The 21476-nt window shown below is 42.4% G+C and overlaps 6 non-coding genes and 8 pseudogenes across 6 annotated transcripts; 4 read left to right on the plus strand and 10 right to left on the minus strand.

Annotated features, from left to right (window-relative positions):
* The first annotated feature begins 1814 nt into the window (after positions 1 to 1814).
* Positions 1815 to 1903, plus strand: trnay-gua (transfer RNA tyrosine (anticodon GUA)). The gene is given in 2 exon segments: positions 1815 to 1851; positions 1868 to 1903. It is a non-coding gene; the product is annotated as a tRNA-Tyr (tRNA).
* A 235-nt stretch (positions 1904 to 2138) lies between these two features.
* On the plus strand, positions 2139 to 2211 carry trnak-uuu (transfer RNA lysine (anticodon UUU)). The gene has a single exon. It is a non-coding gene; the product is annotated as a tRNA-Lys (tRNA).
* A 6023-nt stretch (positions 2212 to 8234) lies between these two features.
* Positions 8235 to 8323, plus strand: trnas-gga (transfer RNA serine (anticodon GGA)). The gene is given in 2 exon segments: positions 8235 to 8271; positions 8288 to 8323. It is a non-coding gene; the product is annotated as a tRNA-Ser (tRNA).
* Positions 8324 to 8558: 235 nt separating this feature from the next.
* On the plus strand, positions 8559 to 8631 carry trnak-uuu (transfer RNA lysine (anticodon UUU)). Its single transcript has one exon. It is a non-coding gene; the product is annotated as a tRNA-Lys (tRNA).
* A 1421-nt stretch (positions 8632 to 10052) lies between these two features.
* Positions 10053 to 10159, minus strand: LOC136745326 (U6 spliceosomal RNA). The gene has a single exon (XR_010816088.1). It is a non-coding gene; the product is annotated as a U6 spliceosomal RNA (small nuclear RNA).
* Positions 10160 to 11138: 979 nt separating this feature from the next.
* LOC136745311 (uncharacterized) lies at positions 11139 to 11257 on the minus strand (annotated as a pseudogene).
* Positions 11258 to 11466: 209 nt separating this feature from the next.
* Positions 11467 to 11585, minus strand: LOC136745332 (uncharacterized; annotated as a pseudogene).
* A 218-nt stretch (positions 11586 to 11803) lies between these two features.
* On the minus strand, positions 11804 to 11922 carry LOC136745301 (uncharacterized; annotated as a pseudogene).
* Positions 11923 to 12137: 215 nt separating this feature from the next.
* LOC136745315 (uncharacterized) lies at positions 12138 to 12256 on the minus strand (annotated as a pseudogene).
* A 217-nt stretch (positions 12257 to 12473) lies between these two features.
* Positions 12474 to 12592, minus strand: LOC136745306 (uncharacterized; annotated as a pseudogene).
* A 208-nt stretch (positions 12593 to 12800) lies between these two features.
* LOC136745303 (uncharacterized) lies at positions 12801 to 12919 on the minus strand (annotated as a pseudogene).
* A 209-nt stretch (positions 12920 to 13128) lies between these two features.
* On the minus strand, positions 13129 to 13247 carry LOC136745318 (uncharacterized; annotated as a pseudogene).
* A 216-nt stretch (positions 13248 to 13463) lies between these two features.
* Positions 13464 to 13582, minus strand: LOC136745308 (uncharacterized; annotated as a pseudogene).
* Positions 13583 to 21123: 7541 nt separating this feature from the next.
* On the minus strand, positions 21124 to 21238 carry LOC136745323 (U5 spliceosomal RNA). The gene has a single exon (XR_010816085.1). It is a non-coding gene; the product is annotated as a U5 spliceosomal RNA (small nuclear RNA).
* Positions 21239 to 21476: the final 238 nt, after the last annotated feature.

Here is a 21476-nt window from a genome sequence, read left to right on the forward strand (position 1 = left end):
ACTGGGGGCTGAAACCGAAATCCAATCTCAAGAACTCAAGAACCAATCACCTATTGATCTGACAGACTATAAGGAACAGTGCACAGTCTCTCTCTCTCTCTCTCTCTCTCTCTCTCTCTTTCTCTCTCACCTGAACCAGTAACTCGCTGCCACAGCTCAACCTGTAGCTCTGTTGCCCGAACCGGAACCAGAAACCAACCAAGTCTTTGCCGGCAACAGAAGAGTTAAACTGGGAGAAGGAGATTGAGCCGTACGAAGAATTCTATTAAAGGACTTTATTAAATAAAGAACTTTACAGACTGCGCATGCCCGCCTGTGCCCACCTGATCAGTGGAGTTTTACAGCTGGACAATTGAGTAAGTCGAATGTATATGAAAGTGTTCAGTCATTTAAATAGCTATTTGAGTCTTAAGAAACTTGACCCTTGGAACGAACAGGGCCCTGCTTTCCTCAAAGACTTTGTCTTCAAGTAACTACGGTGGAACCCTGCTTACAAAGAAGATTTTGTGCACAACCTTGGAGCCTTCAAACCAGTGGAAAATCTGTTTGGAAAAGACTCTAATTTCGCGAAACCCCAATTTCCAGGTGCATCGACTGAGTGGAAGTTCTTGGACAAAGCCGAACCGCACTGCCTTTGTTCCAAACCACACGGACCATGTGCCGTGTGCTGTGATCTGAGCCCGAAGACAGAGAGGCCTCTCTGCGACGAAGTTCAGATAAGTTTAACAGTTTGGAGTTCATGATTCATGACATTTGAGAAATCAATTAGAAATGTTATTCTGTGATTCAAAACTCTAGAATGTGTAATATCATTTAGTTTTCTTAAATATAAATGTGTGTTGCATTAAACTGTTTTGTTGATAATTTTAGAAATAAAATCTGTCAACCCCGAGAAATATCTTCTCATTCCTGTTTAACTGTTTAGTCTGAAATTGACACAAGTCAATAGACGTTAGATTATTGGTGGCCCTGCCTATCCTTGATCATTGAATAATAATCAGTTAAGGGAAATTGTGGTAACAAGTAACGATAGGATCTTTCTCGGCACCTAAACGTAAATGAGACTGATATATATATAACGAGAAGTTACCTGACATAAATACTAACCTGCGTAGTTATTTAATGTCTGACTAACAATACTTACGAGAGACTCACCTTCGTCTTACTAACCGGTATTGTAGTTAATGTGTTTATAACCTTTTTTGTTTAACGATTTGTGTGTTATCATATGCGATCCCATGGTCTTTGATTTGGTCACGGAAGTGATTTGTCTTTGATTTGTTGATCTAGAGTTGAATTTTAATTAGCTTTTCCCTTTTGTATAATTAGTGTAGTGCTACATTTAGTCTTTGTTTTTGAATAAATTTAACAATTTATATCTTTGGAATTGGTGTCTGTGTCCAATTATTACAGAAATTGAGTTCTACAAGATTCCAGGATTCGTGATAAGGTGATACTATAAATTCACTTCTTAAATTGAAATTTATAAGTGTACCTTACGATACAACTGATAGCACTGCAACTCAGTGTAGGTGTGCGTTCAGTCCGGCAAACACAACATTTCAGTTATGAAACGCTTTCTACAGGTGATGTATAAATGTAATATTTTCACACATTTGAATAAGTTTGATTTGATACAAGATTTATGAAGTTGACCAAACAAAATGACATAATATTTTTCAGGGGATAAAAATCTCACGACACAATTGGGTAGTCCTCACGGCACACGGGTTGAAAACCACTGAGCCAAGCCACGGTGCTTCTTGGCTTTGCACGGCCACTGAGACTGCCAGGGGAAGATGGTGAGAAGCTTCCCTTCGATAGCTCAGTTGGTAGAGCGGAGGACTGTAGGTTTCAGACAGCGGGCATCCTTAGGTCGCTGGTTCAATTCCGGCTCGAAGGAAGGCGTGATTATGGCTTGACATCGGTTTTGGACGAGCTCCCAAATGTCAAGCCATTGGAATTGCATGAGGACAAGGAGAAAACACCGGAAATTCGGATTTGCTGTGTAGAACTCGCATTGCCCAAACATCTCATATGCATGTGACCCTTTTCACCCTGAGCCCAGTTTTCTAAACCGGCCAGAAAGCGGTCTGGAACAATCATGAAGCCAACACATTGTGAAGCACTTCACTGAAGCCCGGGTAGCTCAGCCGGTAGAGCATCAGACTTTTAATCTGAGGGTCCAGGGTTCGAGTCCCTGTTCGGGCGCCTTGTTGACCGAGGGCCATGATGGTGAAAAGCCTGGATGGCCTTACAGGTGACAATGAAATATGCAGTTGCGTCTAGGCAAGGTGTCTAGTCCTCTTTGCTTCTTTCGGCAAATATCCAGCCTGGGCAAGTCAAGCCAGGAACTCTGAGAGATGTTTTTGCCGTTGACGACGTGTCACTTTAGAACAGCACAACATGCATCTCTACTTGATTTGGCACAATCTGTGAGGGTTTGGCCAACACAACGTGTCCACACATTTGCAGGCGTCTTGAAATACTTGGAATGACCTGTGGCCCCATGCCATGCAGAAGTCCACAGCTATGCGTGTCAGCATGCTCTGCTCCTCATCCCCAATGTGCTACTTGTAAGAACTGTATAAAAAGCGACAGAGAACGTGATCAGCAAAGAAACACAATTCTCCTGAGAACGACAATCATCGTGCCGATCGTAATCTCAGTGCATACCTGGATGCCCAACAAGCCAAGCCAGTGGTTCCCAAGCGTTGTAATGCCACGGCACACTTTGCTGAGACCAAAAACCTTCGCGGCGCACCAACATGAAAAAAAAAAAAAAGGATTTACTAGGTATTGTCTCACCTGAATGGCAACAGGCTGCTAAAGCTATTATCACACGCACATTGCATGTTAAAGTATGTCAGTAAGGGAGTAATTAAAAGGGCAAATGTGTGAAGTGCAAGGAGTGGCCCTTAGTGGTTAAGTAAAAAAGTACACAGACAAACTAAATAATCCCTTGATACATATCATTTATTTAGTGCAGACAGACCAAGACCAGCCACAATAAACTATTCGCAGTAAATATAAATTCACAGCAAAATAGGTTCAGTTCACAATATCCTATAACAAGCTGCACAAAGGCAGCGCTAGCAGTGGAAAGAACGAAGAACTGCAGGAGAAACGCCGGGGCTATTTAGAGCCCGATTATTCAACACAGAGGGGGAAAACCAAGGCCAAATGAGACTTAGAGGAACAGGAGACATCCAACAACAGTATAAAGATAAAAAGGAATTCACCACATGTCCCTTTAATCAATTGCCTTGCAGTTCCACTGTGTAGCATTATGTTGGGTGTATTTTGATAAGAGCATTTGGGCTCTGAGCTGAAGCACTGATCTAAAGAAGACCTCTCCACCCCCAAAGTTATCAGATTTCCTTTGCTCATCAGCTTGGAACTGGTTTGCATCAAAGTGACAGTTTTGGGGAGGATGGCACCGAGAAGAGGCCAAATAGGTTGAATCCTGCTATGAGATGTCTGGAGAAAGGGGCCTGTAGGTGATAAAAACTCTTTGAAGTGGACGAGAGCCGAAATCCCGACATAGAGCTACGAACCCGGGCCAACCGGCATTTCCAAAAGATGGCATGGATTGACATCAGTCATAAATCAAGCCCCCCTCCATTAGGACACTGGGGGCTGAAACCGAAATCCAATCTCAAGAACTCAAGAACCAATCACCTATTGATCTGACAGACTATAAGGAACAGTGCACAGTCTCTCTCTCTCTCTCTCTCTCTCTTTCTCTCTCTCTCTCTTTCTCTCTCACCTGAACCAGTAACTCGCTGCCACAGTTCAACCAGTAGCTCTGTTGCCCGAACCGGAACCAGAAACCAACCAAGCCTTTGCCGGCAACAGAAGAGTTAAACTGGGAGAAGGAGATTGAGCCGTACGAAGAATTCTTTTAAAGGACTTTATTAAATAAAGAACTTTACAGACTGCGCATGCCCGCCTGTGCCCACCTGATCAGTGGAGTTTTACAGCTGGACAATTGAGTAAGTCGAATGTATATGAAAGTGTTCAGTCATTTAAATAGCTATTTGAGTCTTAAGAAACTTGACCCTTGGAACGAACAGGGCCCTGCTTTCCTCAAAGACTTTGTCTTCAAGTAACTACGGTGGAACCCTGCTTACAAAGAAGATTTTGTGCACAACCTTGGAGCCTTCAAACCAGTGGAAAATCTGTTTGGAAAAGACTCTAATTTCGCGAAACCCCAACTTCCAGCTGCATCGACTGAGTGGAAGTTCTTGGACAAAGCCGAACCGCACTGCCTTGTTCCAAACCACACGGACCATGTGCCGTGTGCTGTGATCTGAGCCCGAAGACAGAGAGGCCTCTCTGCGACGAAGTTCAGATAAGTTTAACAGTTTGGAGTTCATGATTCATGACATTTGAGAAATCAATTAGAAATGTTATTCTGTGATTCATAACTCTAGAATGTGTAATATCATTTAGTTTTCTTAAATATAAATGTGTGTTGCATTAAACTGTTTTGTTGATAATTTTAGAAATAAAATCTGTCAACCCCGAGAAATATCTTCTCATTCCTGTTTAACTGTTTAGTCTGAAATTGACACAAGTCAATAGACGTTAGATAATTGGTGTCCCTGCCTATCCATGATCATTGAATAATAATCAGTTAAGGGAAATTGTGGTAACAAGTAACGATAGGATCTTTCTCGGCACCTAAACGTAAATGAGACTGATATATATATAACGAGAAGTTACCTGACATAAATACTAACCTGCGTAGTTATTTAATGTCTGACTAACAATACTAACGAGAGACTCACCTTCGTCTTACTAACCGGTATTGTAGTTAATGTGTTTATAACCTTTTTTGTTTAACGATTTGTGTGTTAGAGCATCAGACTTTTAATCTGAGGGTCCAGGGTTCGAGTCCCTGTTCGGGCGCCTTGTTGACCGAGGGCCATGATGGTGAAAAGCCTGTATGGCCTTCCAGGTGACAATGAAATATGCAGTTGCGTCTAGGCAAGGTGTCTAGTCCTCTTTGCTTCTTTCGGCAAATATCCAGCCTGGGCAAGTGTTGTCTTCCAGAGGCAAGTCAAGCCAGGAACTCTGAGAGATGTTTTTGCTGTTGACGACGTGTCACTTTAGAACAGCACAACATGCATCTCTACTTGACTTGGCACAATCTGTGAGGGTTGGGCCAACACAACGTGTCCACACATTTGCAGGCGTCTTGAAATACTTGGAATGACCTGTGGCCCCATGCCATGCAGAAGTCCACAGCTATGCGTGTCAGCATGCTCTGCTCTTTATCCCCAATGTGCCACTTGTAAGAACTGTGTAAAAAGCGACAGAGAACGTGATCAGCAAAGAAACACAATTCTCCTGAGAACGACAATCATCGTGCCGATCGTAATCTCAGTGCATACCTGGATGCCCAACAAGCCAAGCCAGTGGTTCCCAAGCGTTGTAATGCCACGGCACACTTTGCTGAGACCAAAAACCTTCGCGGCGCACCAACATGAAAAAAAAAAAAGGATTTACTAGGTATTGTCTCACCTGAATGGCAACAGGCTGCTAAAACTATTATCACACGCACATTGCATGTTAAAGTATGTCAGTAAGGGAGTAATTAAAAGGGCAAATGTGTGAAGTGCAAGGAGTGGACCTTAGTGGTTAGGTAAAAAAGTACACAGACAAACTAAATAATCCCTTGATACAAATCATTTATTTAGTGCAGACAGACCAAGACCAGCCACAATAAACTATTCGCAGTAAATATAAATTCACAGCAAAATAGGTTCAGTTCACAATATCCTATAACAAGCTGCACAAAGGCAGCGCTAGCAGTGGAAAGAACGAAGAACTGCAGGAGAAACGCCGGGGCTATTTAGAGCCCGATTATTCAACACAGAGGGGGAAAACCAAGGCCAAATGAGACTTAGAGGAACAGGAGACATCCAACAACAGTATAAAGATAAAAAGGAATTCACCACATGTCCCTTTAATCAATTGCCTTGCAGTTCCACTGTGTAGCGTTATGTTGGGTTTATTTTGATAAGAGCATTCGGGCTCTGAGCTGAAGCACTGATCTAAAGAAGACCTCTCCACCCCCAAAGTTATCAGATTTCCTTTGCTCATCAGCTTGGAACTGGTTTGCATCAAAGTGACAGTTTTGGGGAGGATGGCACCGAGAAGAGGCCAAATAGGTTGAATCCTGCTATGAGATGTCTGGAGAAAGGGGCCTGTAGGTGATAAAAACTCTTTGAAGTGGACGAGAGCCGAAAACCCGACATAGAGCTACGAACCCGGGCCAACCGGCATTTCCAAAAGATGGCATGGATTGACATCAGTCATAAATCAAGCCCCCCTCCATTAGGACACTGGGGGCTGAAACCGAAATCCAATCTCAAGAACTCAAGAACCAATCACCTATTGATCTGACAGACTATAAGGAACAGTGCACAGTCTCTCTCTCTCTCTCTCTCTCTCTCTCTCTCTCTCTCTCTCTCTCTCTCTCTCTCTCTCTCTCTCTCTCTCTCTCTCTCTCTCTCTCTCTCTCGCTCTATTTCTCTCTCACCTGAACCAGTAACTCGCTGCCACAGCTCAACCTGTAGCTCTGTTGCCCGAACCGGAACCAGAAACCAACCAAGTCTTTGCCGGCAACAGAAGAGTTAAACTGGGAGAAGGAGATTGAGCCGTACGAAGAATTCTATTAAAGGACTTTATTAAATAAAGAACTTTACAGACTGCGCATGCCCGCCTGTGCCCACCTGATCAGTGGAGTTTTACAGCTGGACAATTGAGTAAGTCGAATGTATATGAAAGTGTTCAGTCATTTAAATAGCTATTTGAGTCTTAAGAAACTTGACCCTTGGAACGAACAGGGCTCTGCTTTCCTCAAAGACTTTGTCTTCAAGTAACTACGGTGGAACCCTGCTTACAAAGAAGATTTTGTGCACAACCTTGGAGCCTTCAAACCAGTGGAAAATCTGTTTGGAAAAGACTCTAATTTCGCGAAACCCCAATTTCCAGGTGCATCGACTGAGTGGAAGTTCTTGGACAAAGCCGAACCGCACTGCCTTTGTTCCAAACCACACGGACCATGTGCCGTGTGCTGTGATCTGAGCCCGAAGACAGAGAGGCCTCTCTGCGACGAAGTTCAGATAAGTTTAACAGTTTGGAGTTCATGATTCATGACATTTGAGAAATCAATTAGAAATGTTATTCTGTGATTCAAAACTCTAGAATGTGTAATATCATTTCGTTTTCTTAAATATAAATGTGTGTTGCATTAAACTGTTTTGTTGATAATTTTAGAAATAAAATCTGTCAACCCCGAGAAATATCTTCTCATTCCTGTTTAACTGTTTAGTCTGAAATTGACACAAGTCAATAGACGTTAGATTATTGGTGGCCCTGCCTATCCTTGATCATTGAATAATAATCAGTTAAGGGAAATTGTGGTAACAAGTAACGATAGGATCTTTCTCGGCACCTAAACGTAAATGAGACAGATATATATATAACGAGAAGTTACCTGACATAAATACTAACCTGCGTAGTTATTTAATGTCTGACTAACAATACTAACGAGAGACTCACCTTCGTCTTACTAACCGGTATTGTAGTTAATGTGTTTATAACCTTTTTTGTTTAACGATTTGTGTGTAATCATATGCGATCCCATGGTCTTTGATTTGGTCACGGAAGTGATTTGTCTTTGATTTGTTGATCTAGAGTTGAATTTTGATTAGCTTTTCCCTTTTGTATAATTAGTGTAGTGCTACATTTAGTCTTTGTTTTTGAATAAATTTAACAATTTATATCTTTGGAATTGGTGTCTGTGTCCAATTATTACAGAAATTGAGTTCTACAAGATTCCAGGATTCGTGATAAGGTGATACTATAAATTCACTTCTTAAATTGAAATTTTTAAGTGTACCTTACGATACAACTGATAGCACTGCAACTCAGTGTAGGTGTGCGTTCAGTCCGGCAAACACAACATTTCAGTTATGAAACGCTTTCTACAGGTGATGTATAAATGTAATATTTTCACACATTTGAATAAGTTTGATTTGATACAAGATTTATGAAGTTGACCAAACAAAATGACATAATATTTTTCAGGGGATAAAAATCTCACGACACAATTGGGTAGTCCTCACGGCACACGGGTTGAAAACCACTGAGCCAAGCCACGGTGCTTCTTGGCTTTGCACGGCCACTGAGACTGCCAGGGGAAGACGGTGAGAAGCTTCCCTTTGATAGCTCAGCTGGTGGAGCGGAGGACTGGAGGTTTCAGGCTGCGGGCATCCTTAGGTCGCTGGTTCAATTCCGGCTCGAAGGAAGGCGTGATTATGGTTTGACATCGGTTTTGGACGAGCTCCCAAATGTCAAGCCATTGGAATTGCATGAGGACAAGGAGAAAACACCGGAAATTTGGATTTGCTGTGGAGAACTCGCATTGCCCAAACATCTCATATGCATGTGACCCTTTTCACCCTGAGCCCAGTTTTCTAAACCGGCCAGAAAGCGGTCTGGAACAATCATGAAGCCAACACATTGTGAAGCACTTCACTGAAGCTCGGGTAGCTCAGCCAGGAGGGCATCAGACTTTTAATCTGAGGGTCCAGGGTTTGAGTCCCTGTTCGGGCGCCTTGTTGACTGAGGGCCATGATGGTGAAAAGCCTGGATGGCCTTCCAGGTGACAATGAAATATGCAGTTGCGTCTAGGCGAGGTGTCTAGTCCTCTTTGCTTCTTTCGGCAAATATCCAGCCTGGGCAAGTGTTGTCTTCCAGAGGCAAGTCAAGCCAGGAACTCTGAGAGATGTTTTTGCCGTTGACGACGTGTCACTTTAGAACAGCACAACATGCATCTCTACTTGACTTGGCACAATCTGTGAGGGTTGGGCCAACACAACGTGTCCACACATTTGCAGGCGTCTTGAAATACTTGGAATGACCTGTGGCCCCATGCCATGCAGAAGTCCACAGCTATGCGTGTCAGCATGCTCTGCTCCTCATCCCCAATGTGCCACTTGTAAGAACTGTGTAAAAAGCGACAGAGAACGTGATCAGCAAAGAAACACAATTCTCCTGAGAACGACAATCATCGTGCCGATCGTAATCTCAGTGCATACCTGGATGCCCAACAAGCCAAGCCAGTGGTTCCCAAGCGTTGTAATGCCACGGCACACTTTGCTGAGACCAAAAACCTTCGCGGCGCACCAACATGAAAAAAAAAAAAAAGGATTTACTAGGTATTGTCTCACCTGAATGGCAACAGGCTGCTAAAACTATTATCACACGCACATTGCATGTTAAAGTATGTCAGTAAGGGAGTAATTAAAAGGGCAAATGTGTGAAGTGCAAGGAGTGGCCCTTAGTGGTTAAGTAAAAAAGTACACAGACAAACTAAATAATCCCTTGATACAAATCATTTATTTAGTGCAGACAGACCAAGACCAGCCACAATAAACTATTCGCAGTAAATATAAATTCACAGCAAAATAGGTTCAGTTCAAAATATCCTATAACAAGCTGTATGTAACGAAGTGGTTAAACGTTACAAAGGGCATTACAATTGTTGAAAAACAATAGCACACGGATCAAACATGCTATCCCCGCCATTTTATTCGATTTGATTAGACGTTTCGCGACCGAAATGTTTTGTGTGCGGACTGAACGCACACCTGAGCCGAGCACGATCACAATACATATTCACAATTAATCTAAGCAGTATCATATTGTAACCGTTTCGGTCTGTTATCAACCCTTCCGGATCCAAAACCAGGAGTCAGACACCCTTTTCGGTGGACACGCTGTTGACTTCTCACAAGCACCATCCGCCTTCACAGAGGCAGCGCTAGCAGTGGAAAGAACAAAAACGGAGGGAAAATTCGCTTGCGCCGAACGGGGTCGAGAGATCCGCTGTGACGCAGGAGTGCGAGAGGACTCGACACCACCGAGCACGGGCGCGAGAGGGAGAGATACCCACGGTGTGAGAAACCGCCCGCGACGCAAGCACCAGATGCCCGCAAGGACAATGGGAACCGGCGCGCTACCGAGAAACTGACCAAGATATGGAACGCTTCACGAATTTGCGTGTCATCCTTGCACAGGGGCCATGCAAATCTTCTCTGTATCGTTCCAGTTTTATTATACGTATTGCCGTCGCGAACACAAGGGCTGGGTTAGAGAGCACCCGCCTTTGTACCCAGGTGGGCCGGGGGAGCGAGGCGACTCGCTGTTTGGGGCCGGGAAGCCTGTCCCACTCCCTGCTCGTTGGCGGTGAGGCCGGGGGCCTTCCCTGGAGAGACTCTAGCGCCTCTCTTTCACCAAACGTCCGTACCACCATGGCAGACAGGGACACTTCACCCCATCCCCATGCCGGGCAGAGGCATGCTGGGGGAATGTGCAAATCCGGAGAGGTAATCAATCAACCGTAATCCCAAGTGTCATTGGAAAACGGAGCAGAAATCCACTACAATCCCCGATACGCCGAAGTAGTGGGCAGAGATGCTTCCCCCCTGCCAGCCGCCAGGCGGAGCGGCCGGGGCTGCGCTGGTGAGGTGAGGTGTATCGTATCGTATCGTATCGTATCTTGATGTTCCCTTACAGCCCCCCTCCCCTGAGCCATTAACGATGACTCCATACCTGGTCTGCAATGATTAGCTCACAATGTGGGCTGCAGGACGTGCGTGACCTGTAGATTTCTCCACTGCACCTGTGTAACGTCTTGAACACGTCATTGGTACTAAGCCTTGGTGGGTAATTTGATTCTGAATTGCACCATTATAAAAATCTCTTGTGCCTTGGCAAGTCGCACAGGAAGAGGGCGTCTGCTAAGAAAGAAGTAGTGAGAAATGACAATCGGTCGCCTGCCCCGTTTAGCTTCCGAGATCTGACGAGATCGGGCGCGTTCAGGATGGTGTGGCCAAAAGCAGAGAGGCCTGGCTGCATGATGTCGCTTAAAGGCTGGTGGGTATTGACGGAACTTCCAGCAAAAAAAAAAAAAAAAAAAAAAAAAATGGAGGGAACAATATCAGTGCAGCAAAGGGTGTTGTAAGTAGCGGGGTACGTGTAAAATTCTTCAATTATATCTCCTCCAGACAGAAAGAGAGTATTAAGAGCTACGATGAAGTTACCCAAGTGACGTAAAAAGCTTGCAGCACCTGGTATTTCCAGGAGGTCTCCCATCCAAGTACTGACCAGGCCCTGACCCGTTTAAGTTCCGAGATCTGACGAGACGGGGTGCGTCCAGGACGGTGTAGCCGCAAGCCGAGAGGCCTGGCTGCATGATGTCTCTTTAAGGCAGACGGGTGTTGACGGAACTTCCAGCAAATAAAAAAAGAAAAATGGAGGGAAAAATATCAGTTCAGCAAAGGGTGTTGAAAGTAGCCGGGTACGTGTACATTTCTTCAATTATATCTCCTCCAGACAGAAAGAGAGAATTAAGAGCTACAATGAAGTTACCCAGGAGACATAAAAAGCTTGCAGCACCTGGTATTTCCAGGAGGTCACCCATCCAAGTACTGACCAGGCCCTGCCCCGTTTAGCTTCCGAGATCTGACAAGATCGGTAGCGTTCAGGACGGTGAGGCCGCAAGCCGAGACGCCTGGCTGCATGATGTCTCTTAAAGGCTGGCGGGTATTGACGGAACTTCCAGCAAAAAAAAAAAAAAAAAAAAGAAAAATGGATGGAAAAATATCAGTGCAGCAAAGGGTGTTGAAAGAAGCCGGGTACGTGTACAATTCTTCAATTATATCTCCTCCAGACAGAAAGAGAGAATTAAGAGCTACAATGAAGTTACCCAGGAGACGTAAAAAGCTTGCAGTACCTGGTATTTCCAGGAGGTCTCCCATGCAAGTACTGATCAGGCCCTGCCCCGTTTAGCTTCCGAGATCTGATGAGATCGGGCGTGTTCAGGACGGTGAGGCCGCAAGCCAAGAGGCCAGGCTGCATGATGTCTCTTAATGGCTGGCGGGTATTGACGTAACTTCCAGCAAAAAAAAAAAAAAAATGAAAAATGGAGGGAAAAATATCAGTGCAGCAAAGGGTGTTGACAGTAGCCGGGTACGTGTACAATTCTTCAATTATATCTCCTCCTGACAGAAAGAGAGAATTAAGAACTACGATGAAGTAACCCAGGAGACGTAAAAAGTTTGCAGTACCTGGTATTTCCAGGAGGTCACCCATCCAAATACTGACCAGGCCCTGCCACGATTTGCTTCCAAGATCTCACAAGATTGGGCGCGTTCAGGACAGTGTGGCCGCAAGCAAAGAGGCCTGGCTGCATGATGTCTCTTAAAGGCTGGCGGGTATTGACGGAACTTCCAGCAAAAAAAAATAAAAATAAAGAAAAATGGAGGGAAAAATATCAGTGCAGCAAAGGCTGTTGATAGTAGCCGGGTACGTGTACAATTCCTAAATTATAACACCTCCAGACAGAAAGAGAGTATTAAGAGCTACGATGAAGTTTCCCAGGAGACGTAAAAAGCTGGCAGCACCTGGTATTTCCAGGAGATCACCCATCAAAGTACTGACCAGGCCCTGCCCCGTTTAGCTTCCGAGATCTGTCGAGATCGGGCGCGTTCAGGACGGTGTGGACGCAAGCCAAGAGGGCTGGCTGCATGATATCTCTTAAAGGCTGGCGGGTATTGACGGAACTTCCAGCAAAAAAAAAAAGAAAAATAGAGGGAAAAATACCAGTGCAGCAAAGGGTGTTGAAAGTAGCCGGGTACGTGTACAATTCTTCAATTATATCTTCTCCAGACAGAAAGAGAGTATTAAGAGCTACGATGAAGTTTCCCAGGAGACGTAAAAGCTTGCAGCACCAGGTATTTCCAGGAGGTCTCACATTCAAGTACTGACCAGGTCCTGCCCCGTTTAGCTTCCGAGATCTGACGAGATCGGTCGCGTTCAGGATGGTGTGGCCGCAAGCCAAGATGCCTGGCTGCATGATGTCTCTTAAAGGCTGGCGGGTATTGACGGAACTTCCAGCAAAAAAAAAAAGAAAAATAGAGGGAAAAATACCAGTGCAGCAAAGGGTGTTGAAAGTAGCCGGGTACGTGTACAATTCTTCAATTATATCTTCTCCAGACAGAAAGAGAGTATTAAGAGCTACGATGAAGTTCCCCAGGAGACGTAAAAAGCTGGCAGCACCTGGTATTTCCTGGAGATCTCCCATCCAAGTACTGACCAGGTCCTGCCCCGTTTAGTTTCCGAGATCTGACGAGATCGGGCGCGTTCAGGACTGTGTGTCCGCAAGCCGAGAGGCCTGGTTGCATGATGTCTCTTAAAGGCTGGCGGATATTGACGGAACTTCCAGAAAAAAGAAAAAAGAAAAAGAATAATGGAGGAAAAAATATCAGTGCAGCAAAGGGTGTTGAAAGTAGCCGGGTACGTGTACATTTCATCAATTATATCTCCTCCAGACAGAAAGAGAGTATTAAGATCTACGATGAAGTTACCCAGGAGACGTAAAAAGCTTGCAGTACCTGGTATTTCCAGGAGGTCTCCCATCCAAGTACTGATCAGGCGCTGCTCCATTTAGCTTCCGAGATCTGATGAAATCGGGCGCGTTCAGAACGGTGTGGCCGCAAGCCAAGAGGCCTGGCTGCATGATGTCTCTTAAAGGCTGGAGGGTATTGACAGAACTTCCAGCAAAAAAAAAAAAAAAAAGAAAAATACACATACCACGTGGGCAATTCTAGAGCGTCCCCTAGAGTACAAACAGTGTATCGTGCCTACAAAAGTTTTCTTGTTACTAACCTTTGGAATCTGGATTTCTGGACAAAGCTCTCCAATAACTATTACAGAACTTAGTTCTTTTCAGTCTAAGATTCCTCTCACGGGGCACCAATTATGTAGCGTAAGGTACACTTATAAATTTCAATTATAGAAGTGTATTTATAGTATCACCTTATCACGAATCCTGGAATCTTGTAGAACTCAATTTCTGTAATAATTTGACGCAGACACCATTTCCAAAGATATAAATTGTCAAATTTATTCAAAACAAAGACTAAATGTAGCACTACACTAATTATACAAAAGGGAAAAACTAATTAAAATTCAACTCTAGATCAACAAATCAAAGACAAATCACTTCCGTGACCAAATCAAAGACCATGGGATCGCATATGATAACACACAAATCGTTAAACAAAAAAGGTTATAAACACATTGACTACAATACCGGTTAGTAAGACGAAGGTGAGTCTCTCGTTAGTATTATTAGTCACACATTAAATAACTACGCAGGTTAGTATTTATGTCAGGTAACTTCTCATATATATATATATATATATATATATATATATATATATATATATATATATATATATATCAGTCTCATTTACGTTTAGGTGCCAAGAAAGATCCTATCATTACTTGTTACCACAATTTCCCTTAACTGATTATTATTCAATGATTAAGGATAGGCAGGGCCACCACTAATCTAATGTCTATTAACTTGTGTCAATTTCAGAATAAACAGTAAAACAGGAATGAGAAGATATTTCTCGGCGTTGACAGATTTTATTTCTAAAATTATCAACAAAACAGTTTAATGCAACACACATTTATATTTAAGAAAACTAAATGATATTACACATTCTAGAGTTATGAATCACAGATTAACATTTCTAATTGATTTCTCAAATGTCATGAATCATGAACTCCAAACTGTTAAACTTATGTGAACTTCGTCGCAGATAGGCCTCTCTGGCTTCCGGCTCAGATAACAGCACACGGCACGAGTTCCGTGTGGTTGGAACAAAGGCAGTCCGGTTCGGCTTTGTCCAAGAACTTCCACTCAGTCGATGCACCTGGAAGTTGGGGTTTCGCGAAAGTAGAGTCGTTTCCAAACAGATTTTCCACTGGTTTGAAGGCTCCAAGGTTGTGCACAAAATCTTCTTTGTAAGCTGGGGTTCCACCGTAGTTACTTGAAGATGAAGTCTTTGAGGAAAGCAGGGCCCTGTTTGTTCCAAGGGTCAAGTTTCTTAAGACTCAAATAGCTATTTAAATGACTGACACTTTCGTATTCAGTCGACTTAGTCAATTGTCCAGCTGTAAAACTCCACTGATCAGGTGGGCACAGGCGGGCAGTGCAGTCTGTAAAGTTCTTTATTTAATAAAGTCCTTTAAAAGAATTCTTCGTACGGCTCAATCTCCTTCTCCCAGTTTAACTCTTCTGTTGCCGGCAAAGACTTGGTTGGTTTCTGATTCCGGTTCTGGCAACAGAGCTACAGGTTATGCTGTGGCAGCGAGTTACTGGTTCAGGTGAGAGAGAGAGAGAAAGAAAGGCCGTGTTTGTCCTTTATAGTCTGTCAGATCAATAGGTGATTGGTTCCTGAGTTCTTGAGATTGGATTTCGGTTTCAGCCCCCAGTGTCCTATTGGAGGGGGGCTTGATTTATGACTGATGTCAATCCATGCCATCTTTTGGAAATGCCGGTTGGCCTGGGTTCGTAGCTCTATGTCGGGATTTCAGCTCTCATCCACTTCAAAGAGTTTTTATCACCAACAGGCCCCTTTCTCCAGACATCTCATAGCAGAATAACAAACTATTTGGCCTCTTCTCGGTGCCATCCTCCCCAAAACTGTCACTTTGATGCAAACCAGTTCCAAGCTGATGAGCTAAGGAAATCTGATAACTTTGGGGGGGAGAGGTCTTCTTTAGATCCGTGCTTCAGCTCAGAGCCCAAATACTCTTATCCAAATACACCCAACATAACGCTACACACCACATCCCAAAGATGCTCTATTGGGTTGAGATCTGGTGACTGTGGTTGCCAGTTTAGTACAGTGAACTCATTGTCATGTTCAAGAAACCAATTTGAAATGATTCGACCTTTGTGACATGGTGCATTATCCTGCTGGAAGTAGCCATCAGAGGACGGGTACATGGTGGTCATAAAGGGATGGACATGGTCAGAAACAATGGGCCGTGGCATTTAAACGATGCCCGATTGGCACTAAGGGGCCTAAAGTGTGCCAAGAAAACATCCCCCACACCATTACACCACCACCACCAGCCTGCACAGTGGTAACAAGGCATGATGGATCCATGTTCTCATTCTGTATACACCAAATTCTGACTCTGAAATCGAGACTCATCAGACGTATGTATGTATGTATGCATGTCCAATTGCTTTGACAATACAAATGCACTGAATTGAGAGAGAGAGAGAGAGAGAGGTAGTCCAGACCGCTGCAAAATTCCTGCTGAAGTGATCTGGATCACCACACAATGGCCCAAGGACCACTGCAAACTTGGATTTCAATGTATTTGTGTAATGTGTGTTGCAATAGCACCTACCATGTTCCTTTGTGGTGATCTGGTTAATTCTGATCTGGGAAAACCACAATCCTGCAGGTTTAATAAGTCTCTCTACACATCAGTCCCTGAGTACCTTCAACCAATGGTCATTTTGACCAATTAAGCCCAAGATTTGAGTCAATTAAGTTGTCAAGGACTACCCAGTGAAGACGTGAACTCACGACTAGGTCACACTGTGAGCTCACCAGAGCAGACATTACACTGAGCTCACTGTGAGCTCACTTAGTGCTTTTCCAGCGACATGGTGATGGTGCTGGAGCCGGAGCCGCTGCCCTTACTCGGTGGCTAACCCACCTCTATGTTACAAATGTTCCCTAAACACTTATTTTGCAAGATCAATAAAAATCCTTTAGGAAATTTAAACTTTTACTGACACACATAGTTAATAGCAATGTATTATAACTTTACCAAAAATAATAATCTGTATATCTTTAATTGTTTAGACATTATTAAGATATAATGCATCTTTCACATAGGGAACATTTGTAACATGTTAGGAAAAACAAACAAATGATTTGAAAATATTCATAATTACAGCATACAATTTGTCAGGCTTCATAAGAATGGTATTTATAACATACTCTGTAAAAATCAAGCAAATAGCATTTGTGGTTCACAAGAAAATATATATATATATATATATAATCAAAGCTATCAGACTATAGCAGCCGTTGTATGAAGACACATACGATTATACAGCATTATTTGGCAGCTTCGCAAGACCTAATTTTAAACGTTGTTGGTAAGTTAGATAATTAGTGGGGACCCTCTATTTGCAGTTCTTCCCCTCCATAATTGCTAAAATAAAGTTTTACTGACATTTTATTGACCCTACCACTGCATAGGGCATATCTGTAACATGAACGCTACTGAATGGCACATACATTGAAAACTACAGAGAACTGAGACAAATCCACTTTACACTTCATAAATAATCTTAAAACGTTTCCAACCAAGGCAACACCCACTTGAAATACATTAATTCTCATTTTTGGTAAACAAAAAGAGAGATTGTTACATATGTTCCCTATGATGCATCTACAGAGAGAGAGAGACAGACAGACACTAACACTCTCTCTCTCTCTCTCTCTCAGCTGGGAGTGTGTGGGAGGGGTCTGCAGTGAGCGGGAGTGCTGCTGAGAGCTCTGTCCTTTGGCTGCGTTTTTTTGTTGCTTTACTTTTTTCAGTTTGTTTATTTTGTCTTCTGTTTTCAGTGCTTTTCTTATTGTGGGGGAACAGGGGAGGGGAGGGGGGAGTTCCGGTAGTTCTTCCCGGGTCGGGGGGTCGGACCCCCTGAATGCGTCTTTGATAAGAAAAACTGACCCGACGCCATGGAGTCAAGATCGCTCCGGTGCAGTTCTGCCCCCTAGAGCAGTGTGTGTTAGCGGTTGGGGAGGTAGCAGGGTGTGAAAATATCAAGTCTGCTGCCATTGTTATCTTCTTAAAAACCACTGATCTGCTCAATCAGCTAGTGGCTAATGGCACAGTGTTAGACGACACTTTCACCCCGGTGTTGCCGCTCGCTGCTCCTGCCCGGAAGGTAACGCTGTCTAACGTCCCTCTGTTCATCCGCACCGGCTCGGGCAGCTGATGTCCGGCATTAAGAGGGTCCCGCTGGGCTGCAAAGCCCCGCAACTGAAACACGTCGTGTCCTTCCGAAGGCAGCTGTATATGATCCTCAATAACATCAATGAGGATCTTAATGTCTCCGAAGTTGGATCTCTCTTTCTGCCACCACCACGAAGATTGCTCTTTAGTAATGTTGGAAAGTCAAAGACAGCAACCGTCAGGGTTCTTGCATATGACGTATTCGTGCTGCACCTCTCTGCAAGGATCCAGGACAGTTTGTCAATGTAAACTCCAGTGCCTGGGAATATTTCCACCTAAAAGACAATGGTAAATAAAAAACAAGTTTATCCCCAAACTATTCTTATATTATGTTAAGTGGAATACTCAGACATTATCAGTGAGGCTGTGATTTTGTTACAGAAATGTGTTATTAAAGACCACAGTATGTCTCAATTCTAAGTTTATTAATTTACAGACATAATAAAGTCAGTGAATCTGTGACACCCATAATTCAATTACATTCTTATTATCAACTATAACTATGAATATACCTGATAATGTAGCATCATTAGATTGTTTACAACCAATATTTGTTTTCAATATATATATTTTTACCTTGTCTTTGTAATATTGTAGACCAAGAGTGTTACACCTGTTTTGGTGATTCTTTGTCAGATTCAGAACAATTTGCTGTGGGGCTGTCAGAACCACTTGATGGTGACACACTTTTGTCTTCATTGCTGATAAATGTGGCTTTTGTTACAATTTTTTTCAGATTGTCCAAAATTGATTGATAATCATTTCTAGTAATATATTTAATACAAAGTGAAAACAAAACCATCAATGCCTGCAATTATACTTGAGAGACTTGCTCTATGTTATTGGCAAACTGACCTTTTTGTGGGTCATTAACATTAGCTACGAAAAAAATAAAAAAGATAAAATACAACAATTACCAGGTCTAATGTAATGCATATAGTCATTAATGTAGGATTATGAAGTTATGTTGAAAAACTTTATTTAATAATCAGTATTATTAAACTATTAGACAGTGCACATTACGAGTCTGTATTGTGGTTCTAGATTACTTCAGTATGATCAACTATAATACATTACTCTGGAATCTAAATTACTTAAGAATAACATTTATCAAGGTAAGGAATTATTTGCTATAAATAAAAAAACTTACCATCAACCATACGGTTTCGAAGACATTGGTTTTCATTTTTAAGTCTTGTGTTTTCCTTATCGAGCTGCTTAACTTTTTGCTGTAGCTCAACTTCACTGGACTCTTTAAATGTCTGTAGAATGTGATGGGATCTAATTCTTGAAGCTCCATCGGTTTTCTTTCTTATTTTGTGCTGTATTCAGAGAGAAAAAGAGTTTAAAATGTATATATATATATATATATATATATATATATATATATATATATATATATATATGAAAATGATTAAAAAAAAACAATCCTGCAATACATTTATTTAATATTTGCAGTAATTATCTCACCGGTAACTGTGGTTCATCAAGGTCACTATCATCTGAAATTTGAAGTTTTTTGTTTGTTTTAGGTACTCTCTTCATTTTAGGAGAGGGCATTTTTGTTAGGTCATTAAGTTTTCTTCTTAGTTCACCTTCTTTTCCTAAAATAAAAATAAAATAAATAAAACCCTGCATTATGTCCACAGATATTTGGGGATTATATTTATTTGTCATAAAAATACTGTGCTTTGACCATACAAATTAAGATGAACAGCCAACACTGAATCAAAACTGAAGTTAAATTATATCTGGTTTAATTTATTTTGTGATTTGGGGGATTTTATTGTAAAGCACAACACACAATAAATCGTTCTTACAAATGCCAGTCAAGTATGACGAGTTTTTAGTGCCCTCACCACCACCTACCATGTTATAAGAGTATGTTAGAAGTACAACACATTAATAACTTAAACATTCATTTCAAATATACTGTGATTGTATATATCAAATAGCATGTAAAGACTTTAATGTTTTTTTTTTTTAAATAAACATTTTTACCAGTCATAATGATCTGCGCTTCATGGACAGGCCATCCACCTTTTGGAGGTTTGTTCATGTCTCTCCACTCTGCTCTGAAGTTTCGAGTCGTCTCTTCGTCATCATCAGCAATGCTGAATAAATCAAAATTGCGAAAGCAAGCAGTGGGAATCACGCTGTAAGAGTCTTTGTCGACCCCGCTTTCCCACTTCACCAACGCGTGCATCACCGCCATACTACCTTCACCTTCTCATCCGTTTTTTCTGCGCGTTTTTCCCCCGACAAGTCACGGCACAAAAAACAGTCCCGCTCTGCATTCTGGTACTTGGCGTTCTTAATAACACCAACAGGGTGTAATCGCATAGACCACTCGAGTATAAAGTACTACATATCCCATCAGTTACAGTTTTTTTTCATCTTCTGAAACTGCAATTTAGCACTTTCAACTGTTTCTTAGTGATTCCTAGAATTACTAACCGGTATTGTAGTCAATGTGTTTATAACCTTTTTTGTTTAACGATTTGTGTGTTATCCTATGTGATCCCATGGTCTTTGATTTGGTCACGGAAGTGATTTGTCTTTGATTTGTTGATCTAGAGTTGAATTTTAATTAGTTTTTCCCTTTTGTATAATTAGTGTAGTGCTACATTTAGTCTTTGTTTTTAAATAAATTTGACAATTTATATCTTTGGAATTGGTGTCTGCGTCCAATTATTACAGAAATTGAGTTCTAAAAGACTCCAGGATTCGTGATAAGGTGATACTATGAATTCACTTCTTTAATTGAAATTTATAAGTGTACCTTACGCTACATATATATATATATGTATGTATGTATGTCCAATTGCTTTGACAATACAAATGAATTGAATTGAGAGAGAGACAGACAGACAGACAGACTGACAAACAGAAAAACAGACAGACACAGATACACACACACACACACACACACACAGAGCCAGCCAGCCAGCCAGCTCAGCGATGACATCACGAGCCTCTCTCAGCTGACTGCTATGACATCACAGAGCATGTACATTCCGTTGCTTGCCGTCTGTCAACCACTCAGTCACTGCCAGCCAGACTGGCTGGCTGGCTGGATGGGGGGGCTGCTTGCTGCTGCTGCGTACCTTAGCAAGCTTATTTGCTTGACCGGCCTTCCTCCTCCGCCCACATGCCCACCTATGCCCGATCTGCTGTTCACCTGGATCACAGCTCCGCCCCAACAAGGCAGAGCCTCCCAAAAATGGTACAAACTCACCCACGATCCCCTCCACGGAAAGCTTTAGCAAAAGGCAAAAGCGTTATACGTAATGAAGAGGAACCCGAGTCCAAGACGCATCCGACCAGCCATACATATTTGTGTGTATTAAAGATCACATTTTCTTACATTTAGTTTTTCTGTACTTTATTACATCTTATTGTGATTTATAAATGTATTGTTTCTTTTCCATATGTATGTATGTATGTATGTGTGTGTGTGTGTGTCTGTCTCTGTGTGAAAGTTAGTGTGTGTGTCTGTACGTGTGTGTGCCTGTCTCTGTGTGAAAGTGAGTGTGTGTGTGTGTATG

The sequence above is a fragment of the Amia ocellicauda genome, unplaced genomic scaffold (assembly GCF_036373705.1).
Source record: "Amia ocellicauda isolate fAmiCal2 unplaced genomic scaffold, fAmiCal2.hap1 HAP1_SCAFFOLD_91, whole genome shotgun sequence".
Taxonomy (NCBI): domain Eukaryota; kingdom Metazoa; phylum Chordata; class Actinopteri; order Amiiformes; family Amiidae; genus Amia; species Amia ocellicauda.